Source organism: Dermacentor silvarum, chromosome 6 (genome assembly GCF_013339745.2).
Source record: "Dermacentor silvarum isolate Dsil-2018 chromosome 6, BIME_Dsil_1.4, whole genome shotgun sequence".
Lineage (NCBI taxonomy): Eukaryota > Metazoa > Arthropoda > Arachnida > Ixodida > Ixodidae > Dermacentor > Dermacentor silvarum.
This window is the reverse complement of record NC_051159.1, coordinates 179,688,868-179,714,106: the sequence shown is the minus strand read 5'-3', so window position 1 is coordinate 179,714,106 and position 25,239 is coordinate 179,688,868. Positions and strand designations below refer to the sequence as shown.

The following is a 25,239-nucleotide window of genomic DNA, read 5'->3' as shown; positions in this document are numbered from 1 at the left end:
TTATTCGCATCTGTTTCTAGTCTTGATAGATTCGTGTCAGAAAAAAAGAAAGTTGGTGTCATTGGCATACAGGAGTATTTTTTGTGTGTTTCGGATAGAGCATATATAGTTATGTACAGAAGAAAAAAATATGGTCTTAAAATCGAACCCTGGGCACACCCGTTAATATAGGCTCTATGTTTGAGGAGGCAGAGCCATATGTCACACACTGTTTCCAATATTTTAAGTAGCTTTCTATAAGTTCAAGGGCTCGCCCTCGTATGTCATATCTAGGAAGTTTATTCAGTAAGATAAGATGTTTGACGAAATAAACGGCTTTACTTATATGGAGGAATATTCCAATTGTTAGTAAATGTTGTTCAATATTTTCTATAAGCCTTTCTTTAACATACAAAAGTGCTAATTCCGTTGACTTCTTCATTTGAAATCTAAACTGGTATGGTGAAATTAAATTGAATTTCACTAAATAGTAAGACAGACGACAATAAATAACACGTTCAAGAACTTTCGAAAAAAAATACCTAGCACTGATATTGGCCGGTAATTGTTGAAATCATTCTTAGCAACTTCAAAACAACGGTACTGCCTCCGCAAATCGGTAGTGGAAGTCCTGCCTCAGTTAGCCAGCTTACGCGCGCTCCCCGTAAACCATGAATCCCCACCGCCAAACGGCTATAACTCTCCGCCGTCTGTGTTGTTGACGGGCCGCAGGTCTCCTTTAACAAACCGCCACTTCTACATGAAGCCGCCCGCACTAACAATACTGAAACTCCACTGAAACCAAATGCAAAAACGCTTCTGCAAGTAGATTTAAGCGAACGATAAAGAACTAAGTTCGTTGAAGTTATTACAGAGCCCCCCACTACATGGTGTCCCTCACCACTCCAGGGCATCGCACCGCATCAGGCTTGCATTACATAACAGTTCTGATTGCGTAGAGTGCTCTCCTCTGTGGCGTCACTTGCTGGCCGGCTACCCACCATGAGCTTGGTCCAGAAGCACCGATGCCACGCTTTCTGGGATCACTGTCATTTTAGCTGATCCATTCATCAGGCAACGTGTTTCACTGACAATGATCGACGTCACATCCAGCCAGGAATATAAAAGCCACCGAGCAGCTGGTGGATTTGGCCATGGCACCGCGTCAGGCATGCATTACGTAACAGTTCAGATTGTGTAGGTTAGTTGCCTCGACGGTGCCACTTGTCCTAAGAGTGACGATTACTGTCTATTCGCGGTGTCGTGCCCAACAAGGTTCCGCGCCAAGATGAACAGCTTTCTTTTGCGAGTGTCGTGATGTTGTTCCTCTGCCCTGTCTGCAACAGCTGCGTGACGTCATCGCGCGCGCGCCGCATCGCTTCGTCTTAGCTCTGCCTAGCCATGACGTTACCACGGCGTGCGGATTGGTCCCCGTCGTGACATCAGGGTCCCGCGGCGTATATATAGCTCCGCGTCGCCGCCGCGTCGACATCGCTGCGGAGGGAAATGGGGCGACCGAAGAAGATCATCACTCCCGAGGAAGAGGAAGCGCGGCGCGAAAGACAGCGCGCCGCTACTCGAGAGCGGATGAGAAGACTTCGGGCCGATCCAAAGTATCGCGCCGGCGAAGCGGCGACTAAACGACAGCGAATGGCAGAAGATACAGAGTTTCGAGCCCGCGATAGGGAGCAAACCCGTTTGAGCAACCAGAAGCGTCGCCAAAACAGGGCCTGCGAGTCCTGGATAACTTCCGGAAGGTTTGCCCGCGAGTTTCCGCACAGTGAGTTTCGACACAGTTGCCGAGTGTGTGATAGACTGTGGTTCGACACGAACTTGTCTACGCTTAGCTCCATGCACGACTGCGAAAAGCGAGACACTGCGGTGCGGATCATACAAGAATCGTTTCCCGACGAAGCTAGGCGGAGCCGTCAGCTTCGCCGTTTGTCCAATGCGAAACTGCCCCATTTTTTTTTGTTAGTCCTATATCTGACACTTGTGCTGCATTTATATACTTCTTCAATTATAAGTTTGTGTACCTTGCACTTATTTCTGTTGCTTATTTTAGTCCTAGCGCTGTGCTATACTTTCCATTTCCCTATTTGCCCTGTACATTTTGCATTACACTTTAATATCCTTCTTCGCCCACTTTACTCAATGCTCTCTGGGCTTGCATGGTATATTAAAAGGTCGCAGCTCGCCCGAAAGGCGAAGCATCGATTGCGATAGCAAATTAATGGACAGCTATACAAAGTAAGGATAGTAGTTTTATCACCTGTTAAACTTCTAAACATAGGCACACTAACCAAATTAACAAGTATGATGTCACACGTGCACAAGCAAACATGAACGCAACTCACTCGATGACCGCGGAAACTGGCTATCAAAACGCTGGGGTGAGTCAGAGCAGAAACGGGCGAATTGAGCTTCGTGCCGGCGCTCGCATCAACGCGATCTTAGGCGCGAATACACAGGGAGGGCGGACTGTGCCCCGCCGCAGATGGCTTTCAAAATACAGCCGCGCGGACGGGCGCTCGTGGCGCAGGTCATACATGGCGCGCGGCGACGATTTTATCGCGCGTGGACTTTATATAGAACCTCACGGCGACGACGACGGAATTTCACCTAGAGTGTCCATATAATTGCTATCACAATAATAAATAAATAAATAACCCACTGTGCAGTGTCGCGAAGTTAAACCTCCCAATTTAATTTAATAGTGTGACTGCAGTTTAGACTGCAGTTTAGCGCCGTCACCTTTGTTAGATACCAATTGCGATGCCGCACTACCTGCTCGCAGCATTACTTAAAAACGCCTCTGAGCTCTATTCGAGCTAATACACTTAGCAAATGGCAACAGTGTGGCAAAAGTCCTCACCTGTCCTGCGGAGAGCGTAGGAGGGAATCGTTGACAGCTTGTAATAGTTTATGATGATGTCCTCTCTAGCAGTAGCTGCTATTCCACTGACGGTAACATGATCCTTTAAGTTTTGTCCGACAGGGAGGTCGCCAACTACCGGTATCTGAAAAAAAAATTTAGTAAGCATCGCTACTGGCTATTTCAAGAGACTGTTGAAATTTTTTTTCTTGACGTGCCATGTCGTCCTTCGTGCTTGCGAGAGCACGGTTTGCTCATAACACTAGCTTCGGCGACTAGCTTTCAAAAGGACCATGATGGTCTAATATTCACAACTGGAGGCACGCACGTCTAAGTTGATTTGGTTGACGTAAATGCAGGTATATATTAGTGTGAACATAAACCCGCGCAAAATTATACGCGTACGCTCAGGAAACAAAAAACATCGCCTTATTCATGAAGAAACTCCTCAGTGACACCCGAATCATGCCATAAGACCACCAAAAAATGGCATTACAATAGGGTATTGCTAATGTCAACTTTTTGACTGTATACACTTTTACTGACGTTCAAGCGTGCTCCCCGTGTACTTTTTTATTATTTTTTAGCGTGCGCACAAACAAGGTGGAACAGTGTTCAAAAGTCGTAGCTCTGCGCTGGTTTACTTTAATTAATTTCAACATTATCATCTATTTCACCCAGGGCAATGTTTAAAAAAATTGAATATACATTTATTATTCTCGGCATCATTTCCCATGTAGGAAGCGCTAAAAGGTGCCAAATTTCGCACAAACAAATTACAACATTTGGATATTTTAGAATGTTTTCGTTTTCACACCTGCAAAGCTTCCAGGTCGGGCCTTGGTCCAATGCCAGAAAGCATGAGGAGCTGAGCAGAGCCGATGGCCCCGGCAGAAAGGATGACTTCCCGTTTTGCCCTAACGGTGCGCTTTCCGAAGTATCGATTATATTCGACACCAACGGCTGTATTTCCTTCGAACAGCACCTGAACAGAAAGAAACGGGAACGGGTGAGAATATTAATGTGAACCACTTATTTCCTTAATGATGCACGCATATCTAAGCAGCGACTCATTTGTATTATATATCTCCACATCTAACACCTACACAGCTCGCTACTGTCCTCCTACACGTAGCACAGATGAGTTGTAAACGGAATGAACTGCCCGAAACACAACTCCTGAAGATACCACATGCAGTATGCTAGAGGCAAAAATAGGAATCGCACCGCAGCGGCTGCATCGGGAGGTTGCAAGTAATTTTACTTATTTATCATACGTCTGTATTAGCCTTCATAAAAAAGTGAGTTACCAGAGACGTGAACGGCTTTAGCTATGCAGGTAGCGGCGCCGTGTCGCAGAAAATCCGACGTCGGCGTAAGCACCGGCGTCCGTGGCGGAGAGAATCATCCCGAACCACCACGACCGCGCAGGCCCTCCGCGTGGCGCAAGGTGTTAGTGAACAAAAATTGAATTTCTCAAAGTAAAATCCGTCAGAAAAATGGTAAAGTGCAACTTAACCACAACCTACAGACATGGTGGCGTCGGATTGTAATTTGAATGTTCGAGAAAATCATAATTCTGTTACGAGGCAACTCCAACACAAACCCCTTTTCCAGCATTTATACCGTACCAACAGCGGCGCACTCGGGTAAGTTACTTGCGAAAATCCTATCTAGATGGCGCTGGCATCCTCGGCAAATTGGGACACGCGCGCGCATCGGGGCAATAGCAAATAATAAAATAATACAAAAAGGTCCTAGGGCCTTTACATTTTAATATAAGACGACTTATATTACCCCTGAAAAAACATCTTCCCAGCAATGCATTTTTGTTAGAAAGTGAAGCCGACTTTAAGGGGATCCGTGTAAGCTTGGTCTTTGTAAGCTGGCTTTCTCACGTTCTGTGTTGCAGTGAAGCCTACGCATACGTACAGCAAATACGATGCGAACGGCGCCCGATAACGCTATCGCGTTCCACCCTTAAAGGCGAAGCTTAAGCGTCCTCCAATTTTGTAAGTTTATCCAACCATAGCGTGTTAAAATGTTTTTGCACGCCATGCAAAAAATTCTAGTCAAAATAAAATAATAAAAGTTAAAAATATGTTAACGATTGTGCAGCGGCTTATCGTGCAGCGGCTCACTCTTTAACCAGCAGGTAACTATAGAACATGGTTAGCCATTTCAATAATACCTCTGTGTGTTTTGGTTAAACTCCACACCACGACACAGCGCCACCAACGTGTTTTTACGTGTTGCGTCTTGAGTTACTGGAATAAGGATGAGTGGGCCGGACGGCACTCTCCTGCTGAGGCGCTGCGCGACGAAAACTTGTGCGAGGACGCTGCGAGCTAACTGCATTGGGGTGGAGACGTTCTACTTCTGCGGCGGCTGCGGATGGCGCGGTCGCGTGGGCCTTTTTTTGAAAGCGATCTGCGATGAGGACAGAGTGCGCCGAGTGCTGATAAGCTTCGTATGCTCTGTGCTCTCGCCGCTTAGTTCGCGTTCAAGCGAGAGGCAGCGGGAAGTCAATTCGCTCACTGCTGCCACCGCGCTTCCTCACTCCAGCGTTTTGACAGCGAGTGTGCGCGGTCACCGAGTGAGATGTGTTCATGTTTGCTTGTGCGCGCGTGAGAACGTGCTTGTTAATTTAGTAAGCGAATGTTTACATGTTTATACGGCCGATAAAGCCAGTATCCTTACTTCTATAGCGTTCTACTAATCTGCTATCACAATCGATGCTTCCCCTTTCGGGCGAAACTGCGACTTCTTTTTTAACAGAAAATTTGCATTTACGCCTTTTTGCCACGTATATATATTTGAGGCATGGATTATACAACACGACGTTTTCAATTTTGCTGTCATTGTGCATTGCGTCGTCTGCTAACGAGGGTATCTCAGTTGATGATTAAAGTATCCGATAAATGATGATATTCTAGTTGGAATCAGCCCCAGGGGGACCAATGGGCTTTCCGAGAGAAGGAATCACGACAATGATTGAAAGCTAATATGAACCACAGTGTTAGAGAAAGGACATTACCTAAGTATTCAGCCTGAATCGGGGAGACTGGGAAGTAAATACCAATGTAATCTTCATGATAGGTGCAGCGATCTCCTTCAACGTGCCAGCAGGTGAAATTAAGTAGAAACATATGTCTAATCGCATGGTATTTGCTATTCAGATCGTATTCGATTCCAGAATTCACTATTAAAAATATCGAATAGTCGTTTCTGTCCGAATGTAATTCATACAGCACTTTTAAGTCTAGAGGGGTGGGACCGATGCAAGTGGGGGCTTTTCCGAATGATTGTGGTGATGGAGAGTGACGGCTGTTGCGCATAGGCGCACCAGTTCCTGAGCGAATTAATGCACATGGGCTTTTAGCGTCTCAAGTCCCTAGCTGTCATTGAATACATAAACTCCCGGTTTCGGTACAGCCTTTAAATCTGCTAATTCGATTCAGGCAAGGAAATTTATGTTTTTGACAGCTGCACAATACTTGCATGCCATTAAATATGAGTGGTACATATTGGTGAATTGTAGTGCAGATATACACAAGGACAGAAGAAACGAGGCGATAGACGAGCTCTCGTCTGTCGTCTCGTTTCTGTCCTAGTTTATATCTGCGCTGCAATTCACCAATATGTTGTACCAACAAGCCCAAACAGCCACATTACTGAGTGGTGCGGCACATGTGTACGTATCACATTTATCTCCTTCAACGAACACAGCAGATCTACATATATATCTACGTGCATGTTAGGCATGCCGTTCGTTTCATTACTGTCGTTACGACAGTGCACCGGATAATTGAAAGCCGCCGTTTATAAATTACAAGCTGCTCAGTTGAGCGGACGCACAATTGGGAACGGCATTACATGCAGGTACGAAATATAAGATAAGCGTAACCTGTTTTTTCTGAGAAATGAGACTTGAGAATAATTTCATTTTATTTGCCCCCCTAGAAAAAAGCCGCATGATACAGCGAGCTTCTTTTTTTAATTAAACAAATTCTGGGATTTAACGTGGCAAAATTACGATATGGTTACGAGGCCCCTGATTTAGTTTTCACCACCTGGGGTTCTTTAACGTGCGCCTAAATATAAGTAAACTAGTGTTTTTCCATTTCGCCCCCATCTTACCCGCGAGCTCGTGTTTAGCAGCGCACAAGCCATAGCCACTATAGCTACTAACTAAAGTATACCGCGCTGGCTTTGTCTTCTTCTTTTCTTTTTATTTCGCAAGCATGGACTGAAAAAAAATTTAACATGGCGCACGGACCAAATATTAGTATATAGAATGAGTAAATAAAACATTTTCGGCGCCCGAGGTCCGACCGCAATAAAAGACCCAATATCAATCACTCCGCGTTTTGTTATGCGATGAAGACGCAGACATGAACGGTAATGTTGCGCTGCATTTTTTTTCTGTAGGAATACGTCACATAAATCTGAGAACATGGCGCCAGATGGGACAGGTATGTTTTATTTATTTAAAGCGAACGGCAAGCACCAAGCTTAAAGTTTCTTTTCTTTTTTTTTTCTTTTTTTTTTGTCGTCTGCGTTTCCCAAGACCGACTGATGAAAAGCTACGTGCACAAAAAAATACGCGGGAGACACGTGCTGCTTGAAGAACAAGCAACATATTTGTTTTCCAAAGGAGCTACAACAACATAGTAGAATGAAAGACCGCATGGCGGCCTCAATGCACGCGCAATTACTGCGCGGCACAAAAAAAAAAAAAAAAAGAAGGAAAGGCATTTATTCTCAGCCAATCGCCTCCTCAACACATATACGCTTCATATGTTTAATTCCGAACACCATTTGAGCGGTATGATCGCAAATACCAGCGCCCGAAGTAGTACGAACGCCCCCGCCGAGCAGTATGGCCAGCAGTTTCCAACGGCGCGACCTTGATGCGGCCCAATCCACTTTGATCGCGACACCGCCAGAGTATTTTTCGTGGTCGGGCGCCTCACTGCAAAGCATGCGCCGCCTCGGCCGCTCGTCCCACTCAACCTTATTCTAGTACACTATGGTTGCGCCTACGGTAAGCCGCCATACATGCACTTAGCGCTACCACTTTTCCTATGTCGTAGTAGGCGCTCTCGTTCATAACGAAAGCTTGGATAACAAATGCTCGTGATTCGAAACTGCAGCTGAAATACGCAACCTTCTTTAATTTATTTATGCAGTTATGCCGTAATTGCAGTGTCGGTATATACGCCCCGTATACCGACACTGCAATTACCAGTACACCAGTACGACCGCTGTGACGTCTCGCATGCAAATGGGAGGAGCCTATACTGCCGCTGTCCATGTAAACGCTCAGAATGAGCTCGGAGAGCGTCTTCACTGACTTTGCAAAACCGTTGTTTTCCACATATTTATATGGATGAATACTGAATGCAGTCACCACTAACGTATATGAGCATAGTATGCATTGACGATTGCTTACGCTGTCTATATGTTAAGAGCGGTATATTTCTGCGCGCGATTTGTTTTGTCTAAACAGACGCAAACGGCGAATAGACTCACTTTCGTCACGTGGCAGTAAAGGCCCACATCGAGGTTTTGTCGTGCACGCACATCGGGCCCAATGAATGAACGGCTGGAGCTCCAGCGCTCTCCATTTCTGATATTGTTTTGAACACGAGAGAAGTCTGCGAAAACAGAACGAAACGGTCACATCTATTGACTTTAAAGGTGACTACAATACACGGTAACATGTGTGAACACGCAAACTTGCAGGTCAAATCAATTAGTACAAGTAAGGGACGTGCCGGAGGTGTGAAATTCAATTCCAGCACAAGACGCTGCTGCTCTGAACATACCAATGGCGATTACCCGGCTATTTCTACTCTCCAATATTTGGGTTAAACACCTCTAACCAAATTAACTTTTAAATTTAAGATACTATTTTACTAGTGCCAAGCATATCTCAGCCTCGGTGTGCCGATGAGTGCCTAAGGCCGAAAATAAAGCCCATTTTCACCATCAGCCTTGCCTGCAAGAGTGACCTCCTTCTGTTGGCTGTGCTATACTATTTTACAAAGGACAAAAAAGAAAGGACTGACACACATGTGCGCAAACTTTCAACTGTTTATTAGTCGCTAGCTCACGTCAAATATATACATGAAGGGTGACTGCAAGTGACGAGAAAAAAAAGAACATGAAACCAAAGACGAAAAATCAAGCTAATCTACGCACATCTGATTTCAGAATGACTAGCATGGCTTAATCTAACATTCATCTATGAATTTGAAAGCTTTTTGTTCCAGCGCGATAGAAGGTGTGCTCGCGGGGTTTCCTGCATCACTTTTTTTTTTTTTTTGCATGAAATACGCCTCTAAGATTTAACGTGTTTTTTTAGAGCTGCAGCGAGCCAAAGCCTTGGTTCTCCTGAAGACAGGCTTACAGCCATGTCGCGCGCAGTGTGCCGCTATAAATGTCCTGGTGACTGGAGCATTGCTGTCGCATACCTGGGCTCTCTTAACCTAAGATTAATACAGCGGCCTGTCTGCCCTATGTATGATTTCCCGCACGATAAAGGTATCTTGTAAACAAGGTTGTCTACACAATCCAAATATTTGTCTACGTGGTTTATTGCGCATTTGTTCTTGGCTGACTTGTTTGCGTCGTTATTTACTTTTTTACATAGGCCTCCCATTTTTTAAGGATCCGAAAAAACCATTCTCGCGCCGTGCCTTTCGCCAGTCTTTTGGGGGCATGTTGTGCATATAAAGTATCACAGTTACCTTCTTATGCTCACCGTCCTTTGTAGCGGCCTTCTTTTTGTTACCTAAGCCTCTCAAAAGTTTTTCGGCTATGGACGTTATAAGTGTGATGGGATAACCACTATCCCTAAGCTTCGTAACCTGCCGCTGATACTATCATTGATCCTATGATCACATGATTTTATGATGGCTTGGTTCATGCTCGAGGTGGCAATTGCACTTTTCATTAGCTTAGAATGCCCTGAATCATAACGGAGCAGACTTTTTTTTTCACTCCTCGCGTTGTACTCCCAACCAGTGTGAGTTGCAGTGAATGTCAATTTCAAATCCAACAATTGGAGGCAATCTTTATCAGGCATTTCCACCGTAAACTTCAGCCCTTGGTGGGCCAGTCTGACCATTTCCACATTTTCTGTTTCCGTAACATCTGCGAACAGGTCATATGGAAAACAAAGAAGAAAATCATCGACGTAACGGAAGCATCTAACAACTCCAAGGCTGTGTAGCTTTCTCTGTAAGATCCTGTCCCCCTTAGCCAGAAATATGTCACACAGCACTGGAGCTAAACATGATCCTATACAGATCCCGAATGTCCATCTGCACAAAAACTTGTCCTTGAAACAAAACGAACAGAGAGTCGAGGTATAACCGTAATAGATTCAAAAAGGAATCAACACTTAATCCACTATGATTTTGGAACTTCACTGCCCCGTAGGTGTCAATGCATTCTTCAACAGCTAGCAAGGCTGCTTCTTGTGGAACATTGTAAAAAAGATGTCGCAGTTTCACCTGAAAGGTGAAGCATCAATTGTGATAGCAAATTTGAAGAGAGCTATACGGAGTAATGATAGCAGCTTTATCAGCTGTATAAACTTGGACATGCAGCAGCACCGGCAACACGCAGAACTGTTGTCGACGCCGTCGGCGTTTAGCTCGCGTTCGCTCAAAATGCGTGCGGCGTTGGTGACTGTTGCCGGAGCCTCTGATATAAATAGGCACTTGGTGCCGCAGCTAAACGTCGCCTCCCTTCCCTCCCCCCCCCCCCCCCCCCCCCCACGGCCTTTCGTGCGTCGAAAGAAGGCACGTTTGCTCTACATATATGGAGATTGTAGAGGAGGAAAGAGACGCCTACTTCTGCAGCCCCCTTAAGGGAGCACAGAGCAGAACGCGCGTTTGTTCTCCGCCGTGCGTTCACTCCCCGTGAAAGCGCGCGTCCCTCGCGCCCTTTCACTCGCACATATAGCGTTCGGCCCGCGGCGACGATTTCATCTCCATTGACGTTATACGGAACCTCACGGCGACGGCGACGGCGACGCCGACTGGCAGAAATCTGCTTTTGAGTGTCCATATAATTGCTATCGCAATAAAAAGTTCTTTTGTATCCATGGAAAGTCACTTAACTGGTTGTGCTATACTGATGAAGTCGACAACTTCTTCCGAGGTGCGGACTTGGAAGGGGTCATCCAAAGATAACACGGAAAGTTGCTGCTTCAGGAATGTTGCCAAAACACGTTGCCATGTGCTTCTATCTTGAACGATCGCAGTAAAAGGGTATCCTGCCTTGTGGATCTTCACGGAGAAGAATGGATTTAGTGTTAGCTTTGTAGTAGTGTTATTTTTCTTGGGCTAATTTTTCCAACCCTGCTTTCAGATTGCTTCACAGCTTTTTTCTTCGTTGCTACAAGTCTTTTTTGGTCAGGGTGGAATACACCTTGAAAATTTTTATTCATTGCTTCTTCACCTTTGCTTATGTATTCTGCATCATCAAATATGACAAATGTGCCAGTTTTGTCAGACATCATCAGTCTTGTTCGTTTAGAAATTGAACAGCTGGTGCGATGTGGTTTCTTGCCCATACCGTTCTACGTAATGCCTTCCGAGATGGAAGCTTCCTTCTCCTCATCTGGCACCCTGTTTGCAATATGAGTTTCACGGCGAGATACCGGTTCACGGCGGTAGTCGTAGACGTTAACTCTCGGCTTACTCACGCGTGCAGTGTAAGCACGGAATACCCAGATACAGCGGAAGAGGTTGCGATTGCGCTTACCGACCCCCTCTGCGAGGTAGTTCTTAGCGACTCACAATCTGCAGTTCGTAACTACGCGCGGGGGCGCATTTCCTCCGAAGCTCTTTAGATCCTAAGGAAAGCTCGTCGACAGCACTTCGATCATGTGGTTCCCAGCGCACGTCGCCACCCCCACCGACGAGCCCCCCCCCCCCCCCCCCTTTATTTGAATGAGGTGGCACACCGCTCTGCGCTGAGAATTGACCCGCCGCGCAGAGTTCGGACCTCCTGGTGCGAAACACGCGAGAACGCTTAGTCAAATCTAATGATATCACCAAGCACCACCCCACCTCACCCCAAACTGAAACGTTGCCAGGCAGTCGTCTGGCGACAACTGCAGACACACACCTTCCCCAGTCTGGTGCGATTGCAGCACATTTTCCCCACGCAATACCCGAGTGCTCTTTGCAAGTTATGTCAGGCAACTAGAGCGACACTCTCACACATGTTGCGGGAGTGTCCTGTTATAGCAGCGCAAATGGCAGTAGCTCCGGAGGCTCTTGCGTCGAAGTGGGCCGCTGCTCTGCGCATCTCCAACCTCAAGACACAAGAGAGGGCAGTCCAGCGGGCTCGGGAGGCGGCGAGGAGGCAAGGCCTCGAAGTCCCCTCATGGGAGACCTGAGCCCGGGTCGTTAAACTTCGCCGGATTTTATTAAAGTTGCTTCCGTCCATTCATACGTGTTTCACCAGTTCTGCTACATGAGTTGTGGCTGGACTGCAAACTTAGGTCCCTTGTCTAATACCGTGCGCCCAAATTCTAGAACATTCACATTGGCGAAGTTCGCCGATTTTATTGCGATAGAAATTATATGGACACTCCAAAGGAGATTTCTGCCGTCGGCGTCGCCGTCGTCGTTGCCGTCGTCCGTCGCCGTGAGGTTCCGTATGACGTGATAGAGATGAAATTGTCGCCGCGCGCCGCCGAACGCTGTATGTGCGAGTGAAAGGGCGCGAGGGACGCGCGCTTTCACGCCAACCTTTCCCTTTCCCTCAAGAATCACTTATCATCATCATCACGGGGAGTGAACCCACGGCGGAGAACAAACGCGCGTTCTGCGCCGTGCTCCCTTAAGGGCTGCAGAAGTAGGCGTCTCTTTCCTACCTATATGTAGAGCAAACGCGCCTTCTTCCGACGCGCGAAAGGCCGTGGAGGGGGGGGGGGGGGTGGAGGGGGAGCGAAGGGAGGCGACGTTTAGCTGCGGCACCAAGTATATTTTATATCAGAGGCACCGGCAACAGTCACCAACGCCACATGCATTTTGGGCGAACGCGGGCAAAACTGCGACGGCGTCGACAACAGTTCTGCGTGTTGCCGGTGCTGCTGCATGTCAAAGTTTATACAGCTGATAAAGCTACTATCATTACTCCGTATAGCTCTCTACAAATGTGCTATCGCAATTGATGCTTCGCCTTTCAGGTGAAACTGCGACAACTTTTTTGATTGGTCACTTCTTTCCTTTCTCTCCTTGGTAAAGTTTTAAATATCACGTTGCACGTGCCCTCGCTTCTGGCTTCCGCTAAAGTCGCGAAGTGCCTGCACATGCACTGTGCGGCCTTTTCTGGCAGCGTCGATGCACATACTGTCCAGATATAAAGCCGGAAGATTCGTACTTGCCTCCAAGCTTCCGCACGCAGGGGCGTACAACACGAGGAGTGAAAAATGTCTGCTCCCTTACGATTCAGGGCATTCTAAGCTAATAAAAAGAGCAATTGCCATCTCGAGCATGAACCAAGCCATCATATAACCATGTGATCATAGGATCAATGATAGTATCAGTGGCAGGTTACGAAGCTTAGGGATAGTGGTTATCATATTACACTTATAACGTCAATCGCCGAAAAAGTTTTGAGAGGCTTCAGTAACAAAAAAATGTCACAGTTTCGCCCTAAGGGCGAAGCAATGAATGCGATAGCAACACAGCAATGTCATACGAAGTAAGGTGAGCGGCTTTGGTAGCAATATTAATTGTAGTAAACATGAGCTGATTGAGTAAGCAGGTGTGCTGCGGCGTAAGTAGACCGACATGAAGAGAGACTCGATGACCACGAGAAGGCGCGTGTGAAACGGTGGTGTTGATGAGAAGCGCTTCCCGTGGGCAGCGCGTGCGAAGGGACACACCTGTAGCGCTGCACTGCCGATCCGGGCAGCATTGCGTGTGTAGCGTGCGTTGGAAAATGTGGCCCGACTATTACGAACTGAATGAACAAGCGTGGTGTGAGCGCGCACAAACACGAAGAGATCACACTGAATGACAGCAGACAACGACTGTCAAAACGCTGGCAGCAAGCATACGCCGCAGCGGGCGAAGGTACGTGCGGTCTATCGCTTCAACGGAAACTGAGCGGCGAATGCACTTAAAGGTCAGAGCCGTGTGGAGATAAGAGACGGTGCGAGCGAGCGACGAGCACGGTTGTTGGCAGAGAAGTGCGCCCCCCCCCCCCCCCCCCCCCTTGCTCCCTCCGGCGCTGGCTTCCTGCTTCCTTGCTTGCGCGTGGGAGATTGAGTGCGTTCGCTCTCCGTGATAGCGCGCGTCTCCGCACGCTTTCTCTCGGGCATACGGCGCGCGGCGAAGATTTTATCTATAGGGAACCTCACGTCGACGGCGACGGCGACGGCGACGACGACGGCGACGACGACGCCGACGGCAGAAATCCGGTTCAAGTGTCCATATAATTGCTATCGCAATAAAAGAAAGCCGCTACAAAGGACGGTGAGCATAAGAAGGTAACTGTGATACTTTATATGCACAACATGCCCCAAAAAGACTGGCGAAAGGCACGGTGCGAGAATGCTTTTTTTTTTTCGGATCCTTTAAAAATGAGAGGCCTGTGTAAAAAAGTAAATAACGACACAAACAAATCAGGCAAAAACAAATGCGAAATAAACCACGTAGACAAATGTTTGTATTGGGTAGACAACCCGGTCTACAAGAAACCTTTATCGTGCGGGAAAACATACATAGGGCAAACAGGCCGCTGTATTAATATTAGGTTAGGAGAGCACAGGTATGCGACAGAAATGCTCCAGTCACCAGGACATTTATAGCGGCACACTGCGCACGACATGGCTGTAAGCCTGTCTTCAGGAAAACCAAGGCTTTGGCTTGCTACAGCTCTAAAAAAACACGTGAAATCTTAGAGGCGTATTTTATGCACAAAAAAAAGTGTTCCAGGAAACCCCGCGCGCACGCCTTCTGTCGCGCTGGAAGAAAAAGCTTTTAAATTCATAGATTAATGATAGATTAAGCCATGCTAGTCATTGTGAAATCAATTGGGCGTAAATTAGCTTCATTTTTCGTGTTTCATTTCATTTTTTTTTCTCTTCACTTGCAGACACCCTTCGTGTATATGTATTTGGCGTGCGCTAGCAAATAATAAACAGTTGAAAGTTTGCGCGCATGTGTGGCAGTCCTTCTTTTCGTCCTTTGTAAAACAGTATAGCGCAGCCAACATAAGGATGCCATACCAACTAGCCCCAGTAGAACCCTCATTTAAGAGTGACCTCTAGGGAACGCTATGGGTCACTAAATAAGTACAACTGATGGCACAAATTTTTATGGGACAATGAATGGATTCACGTTAATATTTCATATGTCTAGTGTCACCGACTGGTTTGTATGCGACTAATACACAAGTTAATAAACAATACATAACATAAAAAACATTGTCTCGGACGTAAGAGGCTGTTAGTGAGCTGTTAATTTCACTTCATTCGGGCAATTGCGTTGACTAACGTAGGGATTGCGTCGACTAACGTAGCGAGTTGGGCAGTATGTTGCAGCCGTGAACGTACACGATGACGTAGACAAGGTTCGAAAAAATTAACAATCTAACATTGTCACATTGTCCGAACAGTGTTATCAAGCGCTGGCTAAAGTCAATCTCCTTTGGTTCGGCTGACGGAGATAACAACGGCGTTCCTTTTTCTTTTCTTTTTGTCGGAAGCCTGCACCACTTTAAAGACTGACCGACCATATCAGAATCAGTCGTTCTTTCATGCTTGCTAGCGGTGACGGTCAGCAAAACTACTCGAGTGGCGTCCATATTACATGAAGTGTTCTGTATCCCGTACATCGTTGCGCTCAGTGCCGTATGAAGAAACACTATACGGCGTATCTTAAGCACACATCTTACTAGTAGGCCGATCTTATTCTTACTCTGTATAGAAGTGCAGACGCAATGCAAAAATACTAGTGGTCATCAAAAACGATCACTGTAGGTGCACGTTAAAGAACCCCATCAAATTTGATCCTAAGCTCTCCGCTACTGCGCATTTCATTGCCTCATCGTTGTTTCAGCATGTTAGACGCAGGCTGTCAATCAATCAATCGATCAATCATGCGATCAATCAGTCAATCAATCTGCATTGTAGCGCACTGAGCAACATCGTGTTGCACGACGTCGCACACTGATTAGCGCTTGTTTTGATTTGATCGGATTAATGATCGGATTCGTAGCTCTCTCTGCAACTGTCGAGGCTCCCTACTATGATTACCCTATGCAAGTCCACGTGCTAAAGCACATAATCGAGGCAGCCCCCCAAATGTCCGTACAATTTTAACACACATGGCGACACACTTGGTTGCAGTTGTCATGCGTGAAAGTCATGCACTATACTTCTCACTGACAACACTGCGAACAGCCGCCCGCGCATTGCCCGCAGCTCGTTGCGTAACGCATGCGATAGCGTGTGACAACCGTCCAACCGCAGCTAACGAAGCAAGGTCGGAAGTTTCTAGCAAGACGAACGAGAGGTATCCCACTGAGCTCGCGCCCTGAGATTGCTGCAAGCTTTCGTTTCAAAACTAACCTACCTTCTTACGAGGCAGGCGTTTTCCTCATGGTCGTCTAGCCCAGAGGTCTACACCGTCTACCGTGTCTGCCCTTCCGGCTACTGCTCCAGCACTCCTTTTGACACTACGTAACAAGAAGACGGCGGATCCAGTGGCTCTAACTGGAACCCAGAACGACCAGGTAAAGCTCCTCTCTTAAAGAGCTATATCTATGTACACTTCTCCGAGACTTTGTCCTCTCTGTTTCTCTCTGTCTATCTCTATATCCATCAAACGCTGACTATATCACTACACCATGTGATCGCCTAGACACCTTAGAGATCCTCGTCAAAGGTTGAGCCCCTAACTTTCAACGTTATAGCTGAAGCAAGGGCACCATATATCCAGACTGTTCGCATGCAAGAGACGTGTCACCTTTTTTTTTTTTTTTTTCGTTTGTCATCGCGACACGAAGATTATCAGCAGAGAAAGCTTGTGCAGCGTAGAGATGTGGCAGTATCTGTGATGTAGTGCGAGCACTACATAGCTCATTTCTCGAAAAATACCACATATGGCCGAACATAAATCACCCTCCTATGTGGCCAATGACGCCTTTAGGGATCCAGGCAAAGTTCCAGGCAAAGAAGTCTTCAACTCATCTATTGGAGACAAAATTTATGATATTATCATATGAGCCGACTACAGGAGAACAATTGGTTTGTCGTCTCAGATTCATCAATGATGGATGTAAATTGTGCTATTTGGTTGATGCAATTTTTGCCTTACAATAACGTCATGAAGACTTTGTTGTCTCGTCGACATTTTGTGTGATTTGTCGTGTTGTTTCTTTTTCTTTTCAATTTACTATCCTGGAATATTTTCCGCCCTAGTGACTGCTATGCGCTTTGCTTCAAGCGGGCCTAATTCAACATGAGCAGAGCTTACAGGTCATACGCTAACTCACGTGTATTACTCACGGTTTCGTAGATTTTCAACTTTAAATGTTATGTCTAGTCTTTATATATATATATATATATATATATATATATATATATATATATTATAGAGAGAGAGAGAGAGAGAGAGAGAGAGAGAGAGAGAAAGAGTATGCAAGTCTATGTTGTAGAATGTACGGATCTAGAATGTACGTAGTGTAAGCTTTTTTTTTTTTTTCGCTCTAGCTAAGCTATTGTAAAAGCTCTTCCCTATTTTTTTTTCTTTCTTATATATTTCTTTGTATATTTTTCATCTCGTACAGCGTTTTTTATGTCTGTGTGTGTTTAGCTACAATTTTGGGGTAGCGGGTTCTTCAGTAGACAAACTTCCCATGCTCTTGCAGTTAATAAACAAGAACAACGACAACGTGATCACCCTCCCAATCAGCTTTTTTTCTGTCGCTTTGATGGCACACCGCCTAATGACACATCCGCTGTTTGGGCTAATGCATCGTCTTTTCCAGCGGTAAGAAAATTATTTTTATATGTATATTGGCCATCTCAACACATCTTTTTTTTTTTTTTCAGGTAATTTTCATTCCTCATTGGGCCTTAGCTCACACAGAAGATTAAAAAAAAAAAGAAAATGGAGCAGCAGGAAGTATATGCTTCCGATCTTTTCCCCTGATCTCCCAGCTAAATCTAATTTAATCTAAAAAAAAAAGTTCGGGAAAAACAAAAGTTGGCAGGAACGACGCTAGTTACACGCTTTCTTGCGCTAACTTTCTAATCGCTAAAAAACACGGTTCATTGCACTGCGAAAACATTAGTACCTTTCTTCTTAAGTACTGCTTAGTCACTCCGCCGAGTAGTGGTTTCTTGGCATGAAACAAACAGGAAAAAAATACACGCGTGGTGATTTAAGAATCTGGGCTTGGAGGGTGGAAGGATACTCTAACGCAATTAATTTTTTTTTTTTTACCCTAGCATCATTCGTACATTTGAATGTGAGCACGTTCATATAAGCGCGGATGTGCCAGCTGCCTCGTGATATCCTGCGAGCGTTCGCTACTTGCTCTTCAAAATTGAGTCGCAGACATTTCGTAACGACAAAGACGCTGGTGGATTCCGCGTCACAACTGACGCTTAAAAACGTACACATCCAGTACAGCTGCAATGATGACTGCACAGTCGCCGTACGCCCGTGCCAACACCGCAGGTGTTACCTCACTCATACGTGCCACCCACCGGAACTTAAACCGACCGTTTCACAGGCATTACAAAGTCGAAAAGGAAGTAAACAGTCTTAAACAATTGCTACACAGAATTTGAATAACATCAGCTCTGGATGGCTGCTTCTGGACCACCCTATTTCTACCGAGCTTATGACAGTATCTGGACCAGAACCTTGCGTTGTACTACTTTCAGTACATGTTCACGTGACCCAAATACTGGGTGTTATTTCTTTGTTGGCCTCATTTCTTTACATTTTAGTTCAACTCTCATTAAACACGTCCTCTGAGCTAATTTCTACGAATGCTTTATTAGGCTCGACTCTCGGTGACCCGCCACTGTAGATTGGCGACTATGCGTTCTCAGTGCAGGACACGAAGTCATGGGTTCGATTTCTGGCCACCGATACCGAATTCCAATAGGCATTGATTTAACGGTCAGCACTAGAAACGTAATGGTACTTGTAGGCTCGTACATGATGTACTAGAGTTAGGATTGGGCTATTGCACCTTGAAAGTTCGCATGCTCGAAGTCTGCCTTATAGTGAGCCAACTTTATGTGTACTTATGTGACCTGAATTTGCGTTTGACTGTCTTATGTGGCCTCTTTTTTTCCTAATTATTATTATTTTGGTGTGGCATTTAATTTGTTATGTGCCACCTTGTGCCCGCATTTGTTTACTGTGAAATAATTCCACGTGGATAGTAGCAACCACCATTTATAGGAGCCAACATCTCAACCTTATGTATTAAAATATACATGGCCATATGACAGTACAAAACTGTCATAACTTTAGCGCTGTCACTTTGTTTCTTTTTTTTTTCGACAGAGTTTGTGGTGTGTCTTTTTTTGTGTTCACGTTTCCTTTATATTGTCCTTCTTTCCCGCGTGGACCGCCATATGTAACCAAGTAATTATCCCATCACTCAGCACAATTGAGGCTTAAGGCCCAATAAAAAAAAAGAAAAATTGGTAGATTTTAGAGTGAAAAACTGTATTAAAAAATCACTCGCCATCCCGGCCCTGCGAAAATGGATGGCGCGCGAAGCTGTTGAAAACCACCACTACAACTGCTGAGGGGGGTGTGCAATGCTTTATTGCTTTACAGTAATGGTAGTAATGGTAATTTAGAGTAATGGTAGTAATGGTACTTGTGGCAGCATGCCGCCGCTGCTCGTATTGCCCTTTACCGCTCCCTTTGCGGCTCCTCGTATTCACGCGCTGCTCCTCGGGAGTCCTAACTATGCGTTGCGTACCCATTGCGGTGCTACAACAACAATGAAATCAGTTGCTAGGCTGGTGCTTTTATACATCTACGAAAGGCTAGAGACGTTACTCAACACGTCGCCAGCTGCCTTAATTCGCCGCGGCAGCTTCCGCCTTTACAGGGAAACGTATGTGCGGAGGGCTACGTGCTTTGCGTTGTTATCAGGAGCGCCTTATTCATCAATTATGCGGTTCGGATGCTTGTTTCGTTCTTGTTCGTTATTGAAACGAATGTTGTTCTGCATGTTGTATGCGTGATTCCAAAGAATGTATACACTTTTCGCTTCACTTTGCTGAGTGCTTGAAGCATCTGCCTTATGGGGATACGAGCCACTGCTCCTGCCATGCCGCCGGGTTCGGCCTACATTTTGTTAGCGGACACGGACACGAAAAATGCCGACCATTGAGAGGCTAGCAGCTTCGCTGTAAAACCGCGACTTCATGCTAAGATAGAGGACACCAATTGCTATACCAAAGTTCCACATTATAAAGTGCATCCCACCGATGCATGTGCACCTATAAGGCATTCCCAAAACGTCCATTCTCATGCTTGGCTCGACCGCAGATGTAAGAACTATTGGAAAATGGCGAGTTTTTTTACTAAATCAGCCTGACTACGCACATGTTAGACATAGCGCCGACAAGCTGTGAAAACCGGATGCTCTCGGATGATGAATTGACAAAACGGGTAAATGACAGGTATGCTGCGCAACTCAGTTTAAGCAGTAAACAAACCAAGGTCTGGCTTTATCTACGTGTATTTCTTGCCTATATACCGAGGCGCCACCTACAATTCTGGTTTTCGCCATTGTAGTCACCCTGCTTGTATCCGATTTCTTCGCCAGCCTGCAGGAAGACGTCGCTGGCTACCGTGTGATAGGTGGGAAAGGACACGGGAACCTCGCCGCTGAAACCGTGGTACCCTGAAAGGAAAGGAACCAGATTTAGCAAATTGGAACACGCAATGCAGAATACATCTGCAGAATACAGGAGTGCTATAACGTAAAGCTATTTCAAACTTTTTAATTGTACTTCTGCAATCAGCCCTCCACGATTGGTCAAAAAATTTTCGGGCCACCCCCACTTCGTCTGTCTGTCACGCGACGTCACGAAAACCGCGATAGCTCTAAATTTGATATGACGTGTACCCACTAGCTATGCACGACTAAACCGAACAAAAGAAAAATATTTATTCCTGACGACGCCTTTTCGTCATTAGCCTTCTGCTATTGGTCAAAAGATTTCGGGCTACGCCCACTTTGCCTGTCTGTCACGCAACGTCACAAAACCGTGAAAACTCCCTCGAAGTGAAGCTTCTGTAGTTATCTCTTTGCTTCGCTTTTGTGTATGTGTTCCTATATTTATGCTTCCGTGGTATGTGCGGCATGTTTGCCTTCCAAGAACTTTTAGGGGCGAAGCTCCTTAGGGTAGAGCCTTGTGCCTCATCATGCCGTCGTAGCCACGCTAGTACTCGCTGCTCCCGCTAGAGGCGCAGCTGTGCTCTCTTTCTCTCTCGTTCCCGACGCGCGCTCTCTCTCTCTCGTCCGTAGCTAGGGGCGCTGCGGTGCACAAGGCTGTATATACGGTACACATGTACAGTATATATATATATATATATATATATATATATATATATATATATATATGTGTGTGTGTGTGTGTGTGTGTGTGTGTGTGTGTGTGTACGCCACGCCCCGGCTTCCGGTTTTACTTCCGGTTCCGGAAGCCGGAACCGGAAGCCAGCTTCTGGCTCCCGGAGAACGCTTACGGCGTTTTGCCCGAATGATCCTCCGGCCGGTGCTTCGCCCACTCATCATCATTCACTTCGTTGATATGCGGTGTTTTTTCCTTTCAGTTTCCCCTCGATTAGCGCTCCTTTACGAACGGTGTCTTGGGGTAGACCCTTTAGATGTAGCCTATTCGGACGTATCTTCGCTGGTAAACAGCCAGGGAACAGATATGAGAATAGATGCTACTGCACAATAGCTTTTGTCAATGCTGTTGACGCAGACATGTATTCTTTTCTCCTGGAACAAAAAAATCACCTCCGCAAAAATGCGTGATATTTTCTTTCCACCACAAATATGTTTTAAACACGTATAACATACCATCGTCGTAGCCTAAATCTGAAGACTCAATATTTTTGAAAAATGGCAGAACGTCATCGTAGGACCACCCCACAGCACCATATTCTGACTTCCAGGCGTCATAATCTCGCTTGTTTCCTCGGGCGCTAATCAGATGGTTGATAGAGCTTGAGCCTCCCAGAACTTTTCCTCGCGGATATCGGTTTACCTGCATGGAAGTGCTTCACTCATAAGTTGGCACACATGTGTATTTAAAACAACGACAATATAGAACGCTTTCAAAATTAAACCTTTAAGACTAGCTGAAATGCGATAGCGGTCACAGTCGTGGGTGGCACTTTTGTGTGAATGCTGCCGTCCAGGTCAATACTGTTTGGCGCTTACGCTAACTGGTGCGATACCAACTCAGTCTAGAACCTGCGCTGTGAAAGTCACAGTATTTAGTTCTAACTGCTGCGGACGCATTCTGCTAAGTGGCGAACACAAAAATATCTGCGTGCTGTTAGGTTTCTCGACATCAAAAAATTTTAAATTACAAACAATAATTTGAAGCCTAACGCTCTGGCTTCCTCCATAGCATTCATGCAATGGAACAGGATATTCTCTGATTATATCCCCTGCAAGTTAGCGCAGCTAAACCACCTGTAACGAGACCCTCACAACGCCCGATGTAACAAAAATTTTGGAGGAATCAGAACCAGCGTATGAAAAAGAACAAAATGCCATAATTAAATACACCAACTCGCTCGACTCGCAATTTTACTGAAGCGTTCGCGACCTGGTACTTGTTGCTCAACCTGTTAAGAGGCCAGCAGCAACCAAAATCAACAAACACAAAAGTAGAAAAGAAAATTGCGGCAGCATCCATCTCACGATGACAGCGACGGTAATGCGCCAGCAGTGAATCAATGTAGCGATACAACGTACGGCCACCGTCGAAACGAGGTATGTATGAGGCGCGTATACTGCCGCGGGACTCCCCCTTCGCGCTTCAACACTAGGCGCCATCTAGCGCCGCCGCCGGGAATCCTGCGCGTGTTCTCCGAAATGCATGGCGCGCTGGTGCGTGGGAACGCTGAGATACGCGCCATGCGGAAACCGGGCTCCTCTCTCGTGCTTCATGATGCTGATGATTTAATGACACCCCCTTTTAAACGGGGGGGGGGGGGGGGGGGTGACTGATAGCCACCTAGCCTGGTTGATTTGATCAGGTATGCTATACATGTTTTATTTGTACTAGCCTTTTTGTTTACATCTTTTTTTTTCTTCAAAAACTACCTTGTATCGGTATACCTATGACTGTAAGAGATCCGGTCGTATCAATTTCTTCTCTGCTTTTTCCCGCCAATACTTTAAACGCCTCTTGCTTATCTCGACAGCTGATCGGTTGACGCTTCCGTCCACTATAAACCCAAGCGCTTCTGGAAGGTGTACGTTACCAACGGTTCTCACATGGTGAATCCCTTCACATTCCATCAGGATGTGCTGAGTGGTCTCCGGATTTTTGTTGCAGCACACACGTGCCTCATCTAGTTCCGAATATTTGCTCCGATATGTTTTTGTCCTTAGGCAACCGGCTCGAGCCTCAAATAGCAAGGCACTGCCCTTTGTGTAGCACTTTCCATAATATGCAATTTCCTTGCTTTAGCCAGAGGAATCCAACACCAAATAAAATGCCTAATAATTATAATAATATAATGACACCAAGGATGATGACGATGTCTATTTCTTCAGCGTTTTACTCAAAGTAATTTAAGAGTGAATAAATACAAGACAGTGATAGAGTGTTTTTGTTAATGGGTCTCCAAGTTGGATTCCAATTTGGAATTCATCTTGGAGATATGGCCGGTTCGCCGATATCTCCACGTGGATTCGACTCTCACCAAAGGCTGAGGGTGGTTCAACTACCACCAAAGATTGTGAGTACGAGTGCCTAAATAACTCTATCTTAATTACCTGTGCCTACATTACCACCACAGGTAGTGCCGACGCTTCTTCGCCTTGGCTTCACGCTTTCTTTTAAAGAAATTGATGGCCTAATTCGCCATAATTAACACTACAGGTGGTGGGTTCGACTCCCACCAAAGGTCGGTGGTTCGACTCCCTATGAATGCTGGAGCCATGACGCCGAACGGCGTAACGCTGGACGTCGGACATGTCGCCGCATGAGCCGTTAAGGCTTTCGCCTTAATAAACTATGTGTGAAGGGCTGCATAGGATGCAATGGGATTGCCAGACCAGTTCCTTTTGTTTACTGTACCTGTGCAATGTTAATAAATGTACGGAGCAAGTAACGTAGAACTAATTGATTACCTCTAAGTAATTCCTCGTTACTTTCGTGGGGCAGTAATCCGGCAACTGTAATCAATTGCACTTTTGAATGGAGTGATTGCAATTGTAATCGGCTACTTTCCTTCTGTAACATGTGCATACAAGTCTGCCACTGATCCACTACGATAACTCGGTATGGTGACCCGAGAGCACTTCTGCGCGCTGAACCGCACCGACTCACGTTGTCGTCGTAGCCATAACTGGCGTCGATCTGTGGTTCGCTCGGGTAGTCCCAGTCGACGACGGTGCGCTGCAGCAGGGGCGAGAAGAAGGGCACCTGGCTAGCCTCCTCCTCGAGACCACCGGCCTCGAGCAGGAGCACGCGCGACGAGCCGTCCGCCGTGAGCCGGTTGGCGAGCACGCAGCCAGCCGAGCCGGCGCCTACTATATGGGACAACAGTGGTAGGAGGGAATAGATCCGGCTGCCACCTTAATATCGCTCGGATATCTATAGTACGCGTGTTTCTGGCTTCAGACGTTGTTGTGGTTTTACTTAATACCGCTTTACTTTTTACAATTTTCAAGCAATTCTACTTTTTAAAACGCAACAAGGCAACGAGTTTCTTTCTTTTTTATGAACTTCCTTTTTTTATGACAAGGGAAGTAAGATTGAATTTTGCAATATCGCTGTAAATAATGAACACTTAAATTGCGGACAGAAACAAACGTTGTCGTGCCCGCATCACGTGAAAAAAAAAAAAAAAAAAAAAAAAAAAACGCCAGAAGGAAGCACGCTTTTGTACTAAGTGTGTGCAAGGTGAGCTTAAACGACAATATTGTTACGGGGAAAAATAAGTAAGAAATATGTTTACAGTGTATCTACAAGAAAGCATGTACTTGTAGAATTTCTAAGGAACAGGGAATTTTATTGCTTCCAAAGCGGCATTTCTTCGGCTAGGTACGCGCAGTCAAAAGGCGTTCCACAAGGGGCAATACTTTCTCCAGTCTTATTTAATATTCTA

At 45.9% G+C, this 25,239-nt stretch overlaps 1 long non-coding RNA gene across 1 annotated transcript; it reads right to left on the bottom strand.

Annotated features, from left to right (window-relative positions):
• Positions 1-20,609: 20,609 nt before the first annotated feature.
• LOC119457081 (uncharacterized) lies at positions 20,610-24,662 on the bottom strand. The gene is made up of 3 exons (XR_007467428.1): positions 24,459-24,662; positions 21,968-22,154; positions 20,610-20,782 (listed from the first exon to the last, which is right to left on the bottom strand). It is a non-coding gene; the product is annotated as an uncharacterized LOC119457081 (long non-coding RNA).
• Between the last annotated feature and the right edge of the window lie 577 nt (positions 24,663-25,239).